Source organism: Podarcis muralis, chromosome 13 (genome assembly GCF_964188315.1).
Source record: "Podarcis muralis chromosome 13, rPodMur119.hap1.1, whole genome shotgun sequence".
NCBI lineage: Eukaryota > Metazoa > Chordata > Lepidosauria > Squamata > Lacertidae > Podarcis > Podarcis muralis.
In genome coordinates this window covers 53,220,251-53,235,621 of record NC_135667.1, presented here as the reverse complement: position 1 = coordinate 53,235,621, position 15,371 = coordinate 53,220,251, and positions in this window count along the sequence as shown.

The following is a 15,371-nucleotide window of genomic DNA, read 5'->3' as shown; positions in this document are numbered from 1 at the left end:
TACATTATATTTACTGCTGTGAATATCTGGTTGGGTACTAGATTGAACCATATGGCCTTTCCATGCCTCTATTCTCTGAAATCTAAGGCTGTGGAAACCTCTCACCTTGAAGTCATAGGGGCATTCCATTAAATGTAAACCTACAGACTCATTTTCCCTTTAAAAAAATTCTAGATCATTTCAAAGAGAATTTCTCAAAGTTTTGGGATCTTGCCTCTGTGTGGGATGGGTTTTAACAGGAAGGAGAGTATATGTGAATTGAAATTAATCCCTCCAGATACCCACAGGTGTTGATGAATTGAAGGTAGAGTGAATGTTGGGGGGGGGGCAGTTGAGAGTAGTGAGTTCTAGGAGGCACTTGGTGGGGGATCTGAAGCTGGGCAGTTACTTGGATGTCAAGACGGATGAATGATGCAGTCATTCTCCTAAAAAGGAGGCCAGCTGGAGGAGATACTGGTTTTTGCCATGGCTGCACTTCACCCACTGCAAATAAGGATCCTGTGTATTTCTGCATTTTTATGTTCTGTCTGCTGTACACAGCCCAGAAATCTTTTCTTTAAATTGCTCTGTTAGCACAGGGATAACACAGGTACTTGCAGGGATAACACCTGATCTGCTGGAGCTACAGCATGCAGAAGGTATAATAGGGTACAAAATCCAGCTTCCTGCTAATCTTACCTTTTTTTAATTAAAAAAAATTAAATGGCAAATTTCTGGTCCTCATGGTCTTTGAAAACTTGAAACTGTGTGGAAAACGCCTGATAAAGTCTCAGACACTAGACAGGTTGCTGAATAAGATTTTGGGGGCTTGTGGGTGGGGCTTTCACATCCTTGGAATGCCCAGACGGAACAAACTTACAATGCATCTGAACAGAATCAGAATGTTCTGCGAAAGGAGGAATTATGCAGATGGGCTCAGTTTGATCCCCAACCATCTTTTCTTGGCAGTTTTAAAATGGCCTTAAACGTGCTTGCACAGTCACTGGTAGGGCGGCACTTGAAAGAAACTCAGAGATTGTTTGGTGTGGAGAGTGCGCAGAGAGCCCTGCCAGTAACAAACTAGATATGACGTTGAATGCAACAAGTAGCTTTTTAAAATACAAGGAGGAGAGCGCTGATTGTTATCAGGATCACCGCAGATTGGAAGGACGTCTCCCCTGTTTCAGTCACAAGGGAAATTCCTCCTCTGAAACTACTATTGACATTGGGATTGGAAAGCCACCATTGGTGCCCAAGGGAGCTTCCCTCTCATCAAAGGGTTAAGCTGCTCTCACCCACCCACCCAGCTGCTATTTGTGGTTTTGCAAAAATGGCACCTGTTAAATGCAAAGACGTATTCAATGTCACTTCTAGTTTGGGCCTCACTGAAAACATATAAAGACAGTCTGAGTTCTGTGGTACCAAAAGCAGCAGCAATGGTGTCAAAACTATTAGGAAGGAAGATAATGCAATCATGGTGCGATATGCAAGTAGAATGATAATCAGAGAAATCCCTTTATCTAGTTGCTGCCATAGATATTTCATACTCCGCCACCAAGTCCAGAACAACATCCATCACCCCATTGTCTTTAAACTGACAAGAGGCTTAAGTTTTCCATTGGGATGACGCCATTTGGGCCCTTTTTGTGGAGCTTGGGATTTTGAGGGGTGGCGATGGGGGAGAGAGAACTTGCAAAGCACAACAATCCCAGACCCCAGAGCTGAAGGACAAAGTTGTAGCACTGATTACCATTTACAAACTGTCTCACTGATACAAATGTTTTCACCAATAACAATATATGAATAACATAATTTAATAAAGCACGTTAAGACATCATACAGCTTTGCAAACATACAGAGTGATATTGCTTGAACCATATTTTTAAAAATGTACAAAAAAGGTTGTTCTGGGGGGAGGGGAGCGCAGAAGAGAAAAAAGTGAGGCCTTCAGTCGCCTTGCTCTTTTCGCTCGGTATGTACAAAGCCAATGTGCAGATGGGAAACCTCTTTTGGATTTTCAAAGTCCAGCAAATCTTAAAAGACGGCGCAGTGCCATTAGCAAGGTCACAGTTGGGTCTTGGCCAACAAGAAAAAGAGGAGTAACAGGACTGGTCAATCAAATGTGCACTATTGGCCCCTCTAGGCCTCCTATACTTCCTTGTAAGGGGGTAAAAAAGCTTTTTATCTTCTGGGTCGGTGGTTGGAGGCGCCAGAACCAAATCCAGCCCATCGGGAGGTGCCTCGTTCACCCACACCAGCGGCAAGAGATGCAGACAAAGTGGCATTTTGCCAGCAGGCTGGTAGGGGAAACTGCCTTATTATACTGACCGTGGGTCCACGCCTTGTTCGGTGTATGGTCTACGCCGGCAGGGCTCTGCAGGATTTCAGGCCCAGCATCTCCCAGCCTTATCCGGATGGAATCTGGGCCCTTCTGTCTCCAAAGGAGATGCTCCACCAAGGAGCCACTTTTTAAAGGAGGACCATAGTTGTTATGTTCCCTATGAGGTGGCAGCCTAAGGCATGCCTCTCCCCAATGGCTGCAGTTTCCCCGAAACGTAGGAACCGCCGCCTTCACAATAGAGCTTGTCAGATCAGAGAGGGGTGTGTGTGGGTGTGTGTAGTTGTTAAGAGGCTTCCCCCTAAGTCCATTCACACCCTTGACATTATGGCAATACTACAAATGCAGTAGGATAAAACCGCAAGGTGGTTTTTGTTTTTGTTTCCAGTGGAGGAATCTGACGTAAAAGAATATTGAGAAAACTGCTGCTGCCCAAGCCTCCCTTGAGAAAAGAACAGGTAAGAGGAAGGAAAGGTTTGAAAAGAAAAATTTCTAGTCCCAATGGGAAAATATGGTAAATTTGGAGCTTTGGGTAAAGCACTTTGGGATGTTTTTGAAGCACCACCACCTAGCAGGCACATTAGGATTTTGAAACAGTCTGCCTTGGTCTAATATTGCATTCCTTAAATAAAAAATTAAAAAGACAAATTTCTAATCCCCAGGAGAAAATATGGTATATTTGTAGCTGCAGCTGATCGTGGGTCAAGGCAAAGTGAGCCGTGTTTCCTGCCCTGCAAGTTTGCAGAGTCCCCTCCCCACAAGAGACAGTCCATGCCTCTCTCTGTGTCATCTCTGGGATGCATGGAATCGGATGGTGGGCCTTGGGTGCCTCATCCCAGCTGTCAACTGCCTGGCCATGGTTGTCCAAAGGGTGGCAGGTAGCAGTTGCTCCCAGCCTGGCCTAGATAGACCAAGGATGGACCCACCCAGGGACCCTTTTAGGCCACAGGGTCAGTCCTCAGCATCTCCAGGTGAGGCTTGGGAAACTCTGATCCCCAGGTGAGCTGCTGCCAGCCAGGCCAGAGGAAGGCAGTCTGGAGCTCCCGGTACCTGGGACCTGGCTCCTGAGGCAGCTGTCTATGCAGCCCAGTGGGTGAGGTCTTCTGCCAGGCAAAGAGCCAGGCGCTTTCCTGCATATTCACCTCTGGTGACTGAACACTCCATGGCCGAACTTCAATCTGTCTCTCTGTGCGCCTGTGTTGGGTTCGCACAGCGGGAGTGACAATGCTTCTTGCATCCTTAGACTCAAAGAATCACAGAGCAGGAAGGGACCTTGAGGGTCATCTAGTCCAACCCCTTGCCATGCATGAAGATGCAGCTGTGCCAGATGGGAATCAAACCTGCAAGCTGGGCCTTCTCATCCCCACACCTGAAGCCAAGCAGGGAGTTGAGTCAAGGCCCTTCTGGGTGCCCAGAAGATGCTCTGCCACTGAGCTGTAGCCCCTCCCAAACAGAAACACAGGAAGGGGGTTTAGACCTTAGATTGCTCCATCTACCTCAGAGTGGCTGGGGCAACCCAGGAAGATGGGCGGGGTACAAATAACTACTACTACTACTACTAGTAGTAGTACAGTGGTACCTTGGGTTAAGGACTTAATTCGTTCTGGAGGTCCATTCTTAACCTGAAACTGTTCTTAACCTGAGGTACCACTTTAGCTAATGGGGCCTCCCACTGCTACCGCACAGCCACCGTGCGGTTAAGGACTTAACCTTGGGTTAAGGACTTAATTCGTTCTGGAGGTCCATTCTTAACCTGAAACTGTTCTTAACCTGAGGTACCACTTTAGCTAATGGGGCCTCCCACTGCTACCGCACAGCCACCGCGCAATATCTGTTCTCATCCTGAAGCAAAATTCTTAACCCGAGGTACTATTTCTGGGTTAGTGGAGTCTGTAACCTGAAGCGCCTGTTCTAAAAAGCAGATGTCTCCCCCCCCCCCCCTGATCCTGGGAACTGTAGTTTGTTAGGGGCTCTGGGAACAGCTCCCATTAGCAGAGATCCGTGGAGTCCTAGGAACTCAGTCATGAGGAGGAACCAGGAAGGTAGGAGGAGCTCAGATGCCCCGTTCTTGAGTTGGGGAGGGACCCCGTGCCTTGGAAATGGAGAACCATTGGGTGCTGAGGGTCCCAGGATTGTGCCTTGCCTTCAAGGGGGACGCCTGGGAGATGGGGTTTGGTCCTGCTCAAGCTCTAACAGATGACCCAACAGGTTATCCCACATATTGGAGGACAGGAAGGGATTCCCCTCAGATCAGATTGGCTCAGGCATCTCTGAGAGGAGCTAGCAGATGTAGCGACAGCTAGATTGGGGACTGGGAGCAGCTGGCAGGACCAGAGAACGCCAGTCCTAAAGGATCTATGGTGGCTCCCAGTACGTTTGTGAGCACCATTCACAGTGTGGGTCCTGTATACCTGAAGAAGGGTTGCCACCTGGTTCTTTAAAAACATTAAAATTCCATCATTGACAGCAAACTTAAAAGGATAGGAATCAGGCTGCAAAACCTTCTTTTGAACAAGTCCAGCCTTCCCTCCCTTTGCCCCACTTAAGAAAGAATCAGGCATCAACAACATGGGAACTTTAAAAATAAGCTTTATTTACTTTATAATCATGCATCGGTTCACATCAATAGTGGCATTAAAAACTGTGCAGGCAAAATAGTGCTATACAGTTGCCGGAGACCCCCTCCCAAACCCCAGAAATACACAAAAGATAGAATTTTGATAAATTGGGATATCAATGAAAGTACAGGCTGCACAACTGTGCCAGACAAGGAATTCCTGGGCTGACTTTTGCAAACCAGGCTGGCCCGTCTAGCAAAGAGCAAATCTGTTAACACACCTGAGATTGCTGGGCACACGACCCAAGGGGAAGTGGGGATGAGCCCCAAAGGTATGGTGGGTACACAGCCTATGGTTTCAAGGGAAAGGTCTCCAGCGGGCTTTGGCTCACACACTGTGTCCTGCTTCCTCCACAGGGCCAGGCTCCAGGGATGAGGCTCCAGCTCCAGCTCCCGGGATGAAGGGCAAGAGAACATCCCAGGGGTTCCCGGCTGACGTCCCTCGCGACGCTTCCCCACTGCCCCTTCTCCGTGTGGGCATGGCTCCTTCCTGGCCCTGTTTGTCGCAGAAGCAGCAGCCAAAGTTTCCTCCCATTAAAACAGCTTCTCAGGTGATTTCTGAGAGGCAGGAGACTTTGGCTGCTGCTTCTGTGCTAGGCTGGTCGGACGCCTGTATGGTGGAGTAGTGGGGAGCCCTGATAAGATCAAGTAGGAAGAAATGCCCCTTCCCAGGTCCCCCACCCTCCTGCCCCAGACGGGGGCTAGCGTGGCTGGGAGCCAGGCGCCTGCTCTGTCCATTGAATAATCTGGCTCCAGTGGGGAATGCTTCTGTAGAAATCAATCCCAGAATCCCCCCCCCCCCCGGTCATTCCTTCCTTCAGTCAGAAGCAGACATGGTGTGTGGAACTGGACCAGGGGAAGAAGTGGCTCTCCTTGCCGTCTTAGCCCATCTTATTCTCTAATTTCTGCATCCCATGCAAATGTCCTTCCTGAGGTTCTAGCCAAGCTCAACTGGTGGTCTCAGTTATCATAATGAACCTTAGAATGAAATAGATATACCTATATATTTATCCGGAACTCCTCCAGCCAATCAAACTAACTGAGCTTGTTTCTTCCTTAGGTGAGAGGCCGGCCAGAACAAAGGGGGAAAGGCTCCCAGCTCAGGTAAGTGGAGATGCCAACCGAGTGCCCCATATTATAGGAATGCTTCCTTCCCTTGTCCCCCACCCTTATGCCCCAGACTGGGGCTAGCATGGCAGGGAGCCAGGCGCCTGCTCATGTTTCTTTTTTCTTTACAGTGTGGGAGCCTTTCCCCAACACGTATTTTGTTCTGGCCAAATCCCTGGAGAGATGTGGCGAACATCAGGTACGAGGGCAGAGGGAATGAAGGGATCCTTGTGAAACATGTTTTAGGAGTCCTAGAAACACTCTCCCCACCTGTGGCTTCCATACTCATGTGATGTCCCTCTTCCTCCACAGGGCCACGCCTCCAGGGATGAGGCTCCAGCTCCAGCTCTCAGGATGAAGAACCGAACAACATCCCGGCGGTTCCCAGCTGACGTCCTTCGTGGCGCGTCCCCACTGCCCCTTCTCCATACGGGCATGGCTCCATCCCGGCCCAGTTTGGCGCAGAAGCAGCCGCCAAAGTTTCCTCCCATTAAAACAGCTTCTCGAGTGATTTCTGAGAGGGAGGAGACTTTGGCTGTTGCTTCTGTGCTAGGCCGATTGGGACAAAGCCAAGACGCCCGTACGGAGGAGGACAGGTTGGGGCAGCTAATAAGATCAGGTAGGAGGAAATGCCCCCTTCCCAGGTCCCCGCCCCCCCGCCCCAGACTGGGGATAGCATGCCTGGGAGCCAGGCACCTGCTGATGTCTCCGTTTGTTTTGCAGCGAGGGAGAAGTTCAGCCGTGGAACCGCCGCATTTCGGGAGGGACTGGAGCCCAGACGACGGCCTCTCGTCCCTGAGGTAATGGTACAGGGGGAAGGAGGGAGGCCTTAGGAAACACACAAGGAGGGCCTGCAGGATCAGGCCAAGGGCCTCCCTGGTCCATCCTCCTCTTCTCCCAGGGGCCACCCAGTGGGAAAGTCACAAACAGTGGCGGAGGTAGGGGCTTTGGCACCTGGATAGAGGGGGGGCGTGGCACGTGACTTTTCCTGCATCCAAGCTGCCTTGGGGTGCAGAGGGCAAGACACTCTGCCCAGGTCTCCTCCACCTTTTTGTGGGGGGTCTTTATGCTTGGAAACCCAAAACTCACCAGGGGCCCTCTGAGCCTGTGCAAAGGGCATGTCCTTCAGCCACGAGCAACCTAAAGGACTGTCTTTCCACATAGAACCCTGCCTAAGTGTGATTCTCTTGAGTGGTGCCCTGGCTAGGCATGATTTTATTGCTTTATCTGGTCTATGCTTTGCAGCTCGCAATTTCCCGGTTTGGGGGTTGCGGTCGGGGAAGGGGTGCCGAAATGTCACCCCCGTTCAGGATGGCACCCTGGGCGGACCACCCCCATACCCCCCCTTCTGTATGTCGCTGGCCACAAACAGGATTCGAGCCCAAGAGCCCTCTGCGCACCTGGGACTTCCTGCAACAGCTTTTTGAAGCACCGTCCCTGGAGTTCGGTCTGTGACAGACCATTCACATGTTCAGGGAGTCTTCCCTCGAAGCAGCGCGTGGCATTCCGTTCTTCCCTGCCTCAAAGATTCCTTCTTTCTTGCAGGATCTCGCTTGTGCACCACTGTGGCTGCTGCTGAAGGCCCCCCCCAAATAAAACTGGGCCACGCCTCCAGGGATGAGGCTCCAGCTCCAGCTCCCAGGATGAAGAACCACACAACATCCCGGCGGTTAATGGCTGTCAACCCTCGCAACGCTTCGTCACTGCCCCTTCTCCGTACGGGCATGGCTCCTTCCCGGCCCGGTTTGGCTCCCTGGCTTGCCTTGTCCACAGATGTTGATAGCTTGGCAGGTCCTCAGCTGTGGTCCCCGATGATATTTTCTGTTGTGAATTACTGGTTGGTTACTTCCTCTGCTTTTATTTTCCTTTCTGTATCACAGGTTCTCAGAAAGGAAGGCCGCAGCAGAAAGAAATATCACTGGAAATCGTGGTATGTTAATTCCATGGGGAATCCATTTCCCACATATATCCTACCACCATTGGGTAATCTGGCTCTGGTGGGGAATGCTTCTGTGGAGATCAATCCCAGAATTCCCCCCCTCCCCCGGTCATTCCTTCCTTCAGACAAAAGAAGAAGTGGCCCTTCTCCGTACGGGCATGGCTCCTTCCCGGCCCTGTTTGGCGCAGAAGCAGCAGCCAAAGTTTCCTCCCATTAAAACCGCATCTAGAGTTATTTCACAGAGGGAGGAGATTTTGGCTGCTGTGCTAGGCCGGCTGGGACGGAGCCCAGACGCCCGTACGGAGGAGGACAAATGGGGAGCCCTTATAAGATCAGGTAGGAGGAAATGCCCCTGCAATGGCTATCCTGAAGTATTTCCATCACGACTAGTAGCCTTTGACCACCCTCTCCTCCATTCAGTCGCCTCATCCTCTTTTTAAGCCATGCAGTCAGAGATGCTCTTTTGGTGCCTCTCATGGCCTGTGACAGCCCATTCACACGTCCAGTGATTCTTCCCTCAAAGCAGCCCTTAGCGTCAATTTCTCTCCTGCTTCAAAGATCCCTTCTTTCTTCCAGGATCTCCTGTCTGCACCGCTGTGGCTGCTGCCAAAGTTTCCTCCCATAAAAAGAACGGGAAAGAGGAAGGGCTGGGAGAACACCCTCCAAGTTGAGTGTCAACAGAGAATGGGAGAAGAACCTTCCTGCATGAGAGCAGAAAGGAGATGGTCTTGTCTGGAAGTGGGTGGGCCAAGCTTTTTTGGGGAGCAATGTCAGGGCAGGGGCCTCACACGTAGCCAAGTAAGATTGTCTTCCATGAACACAATCTTAACAGTGAGTCCATAATGGACTGTGGAGGCCAATTCTGGGTCCACATGTCCTTGCAGTTTCCTGGCGGTTTCCTGGCGTGAGTCATTCATGGTGAGGATTTGCTGAACATGCCTTCCTCTTAACTCGTTTCTCTCTTTCTTCCTGAGTTCGAGCGTCTTCAAAGTCCATGACACCTTCGGTAAAGGCTGTTCTCCAATTTGAGCGCTCGCAAGCCAGCTTTTCCCAATTGTTTCTACTACGTTTCTTTTAGATTTGCCTTGAGAAGTCTTTAAACCTCTTTCACTGACCACCAGCATTACATTTTTAAGTTGCTTGGGAAGACGATAATCAGGTGTAGCCCAGGTCCATAAAGCAGCTTTCCAGGTAACTGGAGAGGGTGGTGTGAGGCATCTGGGCCTGAGCAGTACAAGCCAAGCCTTAGCTCCTAAATTGAGGTTATTCTGTTCCTGGGGAACTGACAGAGCCTCTCTTCTCTTGTCGGGGAACAGCCACATGCCCCGGGCAATGGCAACTGGACTATTGATCCTAAGCTGAATAGCTGACCTGCCCAGCTTCAGGTCCCCCACCAAGTGCCCCCTTCGAGAACCCACCGCTCTCAACTGACTCTCAACTGCCTCCTCTCAACATTCAAACTCCCTTTTCAAGTCTCCTCCAATCTTCTCTCTCCCCCAGAATTCCACTCTCTCTCTTCCCCCCTCCCTCCCTGCTTGACGTTCCCTTGGGAATTCTAATGGCTTCACCTCAATTATCCTATTACACCTTTTTTTAAAAATATAGATTTAGGGGGGATACCCACTAAACCCTGGGACCAGTCACTTTCTGTAATCAATAAAGTTGTGGCCTAAATTCTGCCAGAAACCAAACCAAAAGTTGAGTCAAGTGTGAATTTATTTAGGGGGGGAAGTTTCTGGGTCTGAACACGCAATACAAGGCCCCTGAGGAACTAACTGGAAATGCAAGAGAAGTCCTTCTCCTTTGTCCTGCGGTGTGAACAGAGACGGGGGATCTGGAAGGGGGCCGGGATAAGTGGGTGCTTAAAGGTAAAGGGACCTCTGACCATTAGGTCCAGTCATGACCGACTCTGCGGTTGCAGTGCTCATCTCACTTTATTGGCTGACGGAGCCGGCATACAGCTTCCGGGTCATGTGGCCAGCATGACTAAGCCACTTCTGGTGAACCAGAGCAGCGCATGGAAACGCTGTTTACCAGCAACGGGAGCTCACCCCGTCACAAGGATTCGAACCGTCGACCTTCTGATCGGCAAGTCCTAGGCTCTGTGGTTTAACCCACAGCACCACCCGTGTCCCTAGTGGGTGCTTAGGTGGCAGGAAAAGAGAGGCTATGAGCAAGTTGTTAGGGGAGGAGGAGGAAGAGGAGGGGAATCTGGAATCCAACTTGGGAAGGCTGGCTGCCCTGCTGTGAAGGACAAGTCCCTCTGCAAATGACTCTCCTCTTTCTTAAAGCCATGACAGTCTCCGCCATGTCTCAGTTCTCCAAAGGGGAGAGTCTGGAACCCCTTGGGCTGTTGCCCCCACTGCCCACTGGGCAGAGAGGGGGGAGAAACCCGACTTTTGGAGCAATGTTTTATACATCCAGCTCTGTCAAGTCATCCTATTAGAGGCACATAATCTTCCCTCTGCTGCTTCCTAGGAAATTGGGGGAAGTGAGCTGCCGGTTCTCCTGTCTGTTCTAAAAAGCAGGTGTCTTTCCCAGTGGCGTAGCGTGGGGGGTGCCAGGGGTGCCGGCTGCACCGGGCGCAACATCGGGGGGGGGGCGCGAGTCCAGAGGGAAGGGACAAGTTCCTTCCTCCGCCGGGCTCCCCGCCGCCACCGCCAGCCTTGCACCCTAGCGTGCGCCCCCCGCCGCCGCCGCTGTGGCTGCGCTCTACTCACTGCTCGCAGGAGGAGCAGCCGCTGCAGCAGCGCTGATGCCACCACCAACGCCTGGCCGGGCACGGGCAGCCTCCGCACCCCGCCACCGCTGCCATCCCCCCAGCCCAGCCACAGGCGGCGGCTGCTTCTGCCGACTGGAAGGGAGGAGAGCTCCGAGGGGCCTCGCCGTGCCCTGCCTTCCCCAAAACCCTCCAAGAGGAAGCCGGCGGGCGGGCGAGGGTCTCCCGGCGGAAGGGGGCGCCGCTTGCTCTGGCTCTCAGCGCAAGTCTCAGCTTTTGCTACGTAGGGCGCATGTGCGACGTTGCTACGTATGATGCATGCGCCATACGTAGCAACGCCGCATATGCGCTGTACATAGCGGTTTGCTATGTCACAATGCCTTCGTTCACCCCTGGCCACTCCCCTTCCCTCCCTGTTCATTCTGAATTTCTCTGCAGCTTCTCCCTCTCTCTCTCTTTTTTTTAATAAATTTTTTATTAGGGTTTTTACAATATTACAAAATAGAAAAAGAAAAAAGAAAAAATACAAATAAAAACAGTTAAAAACAGTCAATCTTTTCATCACTTATTTTTCATTTACTTGTTTCCTGGACCTCCTCATACCTCCCTTTTTTGTATTCCAGTTCTATTTATTAGTTCAGCACTTTCTTTCCCTCTTTATTTTACCCTGATCTTTAATCTTAAATTATTATTACCTTGAATTTTTACTTATAAAAAACCATTTTTTCATATTCTTTTATACTATTACAGCTAGAAACCACTTAATTTCAATCCAACATCATTCTAACATTCATTAATTTTACAATATCTCTGTAGATAGTCTTTAAATTTCTTCCAGTCTTCTTCCACTGACTCTTCTCCCTGGTCTCGGATCCTGCCAGTCATTTCTGCCAATTCCATGTAATCCATCACCCTCATCTGCCATTCTTCCAGAGTGGGTAAATCTTGTGTCTTCCAATATTTTGCAATAAGTATTCTTGCTGCTTGCAGCTTCTCCCTCTCAGTGCCCCCCCCTTCTGCCCCAGGGATCCACCTCAGCTAGAGAGGGGGCAGGGAATGATTCTGTTTCTCTGGCCTCTGACAGATTTCCCCATTAAGAACATTCTGGAGAAATTCTGAACTATTTTCTAGTCCCTAGCTCAATTAAGAAGCCATCAACTGGCGATTAACATTATTTTGCCTGACAAAGGCTAGCATTTGTAGCAATACATTACCGAGCCATGTTCAGACATTCCTTTTGCTAGGGAAATTGCTTGTTAATAGTTCTTGATGGTCACCGGATGCCTTCCCGCCCCCCCCCCCATAGGATGAGCTAATTTTTAAGAACTGGTTTCTTGACACAGAGATTTCTCTTGCATGTTTGAGTGAAGAGAGCAGATAAGTAAGAGATAGGAAGTGAGAGAGTGGGACCGTGCCTGGGATCTCTTCGTGTTGGACAGGATCTCTTTTGGAATCTGCCTTGCAGAAGTCGAACTGGTTTTCCTGGGCTTATATATTTCTAAACAAGGAAAATGTATCTTCCTATATAAATAAAAATGCAAGGTTGTCATCGCACAGCTCCCCCTGGAGGATCTGTGGTGCCTCACCACAATTCTGGATTATTATTTTTTAAAGAAATATTTATTAAGGTTTTACAAAAAACATAGGTTTACAGAATAGAGAAAATTAAAACAAAGATTAACAAACTAAAAAACACACATAGAAAAAAAGAAGAAAAAAGATACAAAATGCAAAAAACAAATAACTAGAAAGAAAAAATTAAAAAAATAAATCCATTTTTCAATATCTTTAGGCTCATTTACTTATTTCCTTGACCTCCTCACACCTCCCCTTTTTGTATTCCCATTTACAAAATCATTTCAGCAAATCCTTACCCGCTTTCATTTATCTTTACTCTATATCTTAGCCTATTATCACTACACAATTCTGGATTTGAATGAAATCAGGGTGGGGTAGGGTTAGCCCCTAGCAGCGGCATAGTGCATGTGTGGTGGTGCTGGGGGTGCTGTTGCCCCAGGCACATTTTCTGGAGGGGGCGCGACCTGCCACCCCCACAACAGGCTCCCATAGGGAACTTGGCTCCAGCGTGTGAGGGAGCTGCAGGCAACCTCCCATCCACCTGGTCTAGGGAATCACCCACTCACTGTGCCTGTGTCTTATCTGGATTGAGCTTCAGTTTGTGGGCTCTCATCCAGCCCATTACTGAGACAAGAAAACGGTCCAGCACATCCACCTGCTTCCTCAACAGTCTTCAACTGTGTGTCACCAGCCCAGAGCTGAAAATGTACTCCAAAATTTCGAATAACTCCACTCAGCGGTTTCATGTAGATGCTAAATAGCATAGAGCAGGCATGTCCAACCAGTCGATCGCGATCTACCGTTCAGTCGCTGGGCGTTCCTGGTCAATCCTCATCGATCGCGTAATCCTGATTGATCGCTATGCGCCTTGGCCCCGTTGCTATTTCCCCTCGCCACGGGATTTAAAGAAGCGCTCGCCCAATTGAACTATAGTGACGGCTATGTGCCCCTCCCCCTCCAATTGGCGCAGCTTTGAGAGGTTGTATTCCGTGCGTAGGCCGCTGATTGATGGAAGGAGGGAGGCCAGTAGAGTGCTGGGCAATCAGAGTGAAGCAATTCCCCCCCCCCATAATGTTTTAGAAGCAAAACAACTATGATTTCTCCTCGTAAAAAAAACTCAACATCTTGTATTTCTTGTGCAGTGGTACCTCGGGTTACATACGCTTCAGGTTACAGACTCTGCTAACCCAGAAATAGTACCTCGGGTTAAGAACTTTGCTTCAGGCTGAGAACAGAAATCGCATGGCGGCAGCGGGAGGCCCCATTAGCTAAAGTGGTACCTCAGCTTATGAACAGTTTCAGGTTAAGAACGGACCTCCAGAACGAATTAAGTTCTAAACCCGAGGTACCACTGTATTTGTATACAAGAGATATGTACAAAAACATACCAATGATTTTTCGTCTAGGGCAGCATTGGAATGACCTTGGATAAAGAAATATAGGAGAAATAAGATTAACGGTACAATATGTTGTAAGAATGTATTGGGGAATATATAGAGAATAGATTAATAATGGTAGGTACATTCACTATCAGAATAAAAGCACACAACGGGAATTGACAAGAAGTCCAAAGTTTTTATGATATATTTTGTTAATAATCTTTGTTAATAACCACATAAAAAGTAGCATAAAAATAGCTGAAGCTTATGGTTTATAACTGTGTAAGAAAAGGAAAGACAAGTATATGTTTTGTGTGTGTGTGTGTGTGTATGATTGAAATCTCAATTTACTCCACGAGATGTACTATATATATATATGTAATGTATTGTAAGACTATTAATAAAGGTTGTTACATTGCAAAAAAAACCTCAACAACTTTCAACTTTGATTCCCCCCTAAAAAGCCCTCAAAAACTTTGATTGCTCCCCCCTAAAAAAAGCTCCACAACTATGGGCAATGGCTATGGGTAGATCACTGCCAGTTTTATTAAACTTGGAGTAGATCGCAGTCTCTAGAGAGTTGGACGTTCCTGGCATAGGGAATAAAATTGAACCCTAAAAAAAACTAAAATCATGGCCACTGATCCCATCACCTCCTGGCAAATAGAAGGGGAAGAAATGGAGGCAGTGAGAAATTTTACTTTCTTGGGCTCCATGATAACTGCAGATGGTGACAGCAGTCACGAAATTAAAAGACGCCTGCTTCTTGGGAGAAAAGCAATGACAAACTTAGACAGCATCTTAAAAAGCAGAGACATCACCTTGCCGACAAAGGTCCGTATAGTTAAAGCTATAGTTTTCCCAGTAGTGGTGTATGGAAGTGAGAGCTGGACCATAAAGAAGGTTGGTGGCTGAAGCATTGATGCTTTTGAATTATGGTGCTGGAGGAGACTCTTGAGAGTCCCATGGACTGCAAGAAGATCAAACGTATCCATTCTTAAGGAAATCAGCCCTGAGTGCTCACTGGAAGGACAGATCTCGAAGCTGAGGCTCCAAGACTTTGGCCACCTCATGAGAAGAGAAGACTCCCTGGAAAAGACCCTGATGTTGGGAAAGATGGGGGGCACAAGGAGAAGGGGACGACAGAGGATGAGATGGTTGGACAGTGTTCTCGAAGCTACGAACATGACTTTGACCAAACTGCAGGAGGCAGTGGAAGACAGGAGTGCCTGGCGTGCTCTGGTCCATGGGGTCACAAAGAGTCGGACACGACTAAACGACTAAACAACAACAACAACAACAACTGTAAAGTGTGCACACCTAAACTTTTGACTTAAACTCACCTCCAAAGTTTTGTAAAATCTCCTATTACCCAGCATTCACAAACGAAACACACTTAAAATTGTGGTTGCACACACAGCGGTTGTTGCAGATTCCTGTTTTGGAGGGCAAACATTTCCAGAAATTATATTCAGCATTATTGATATATGACAGGAATTAACACTTTTGGGTGGTGTAGCTTAGGGGACAATCTCCTTGCAAGAGGCTCCATTGGTGTTCTGTCAGCTCTTTAAAATGGGCACTTGCTCAGACATAGAATCATAGAATTGTACAGTTCGAAGGGACCCTGAGGGACATCTAGTCCGACCCACTGCGATGGAGGAATCTCAACTAAAGCATCCATGGCAGATGGCCATCAGATTATTCCCCTGATC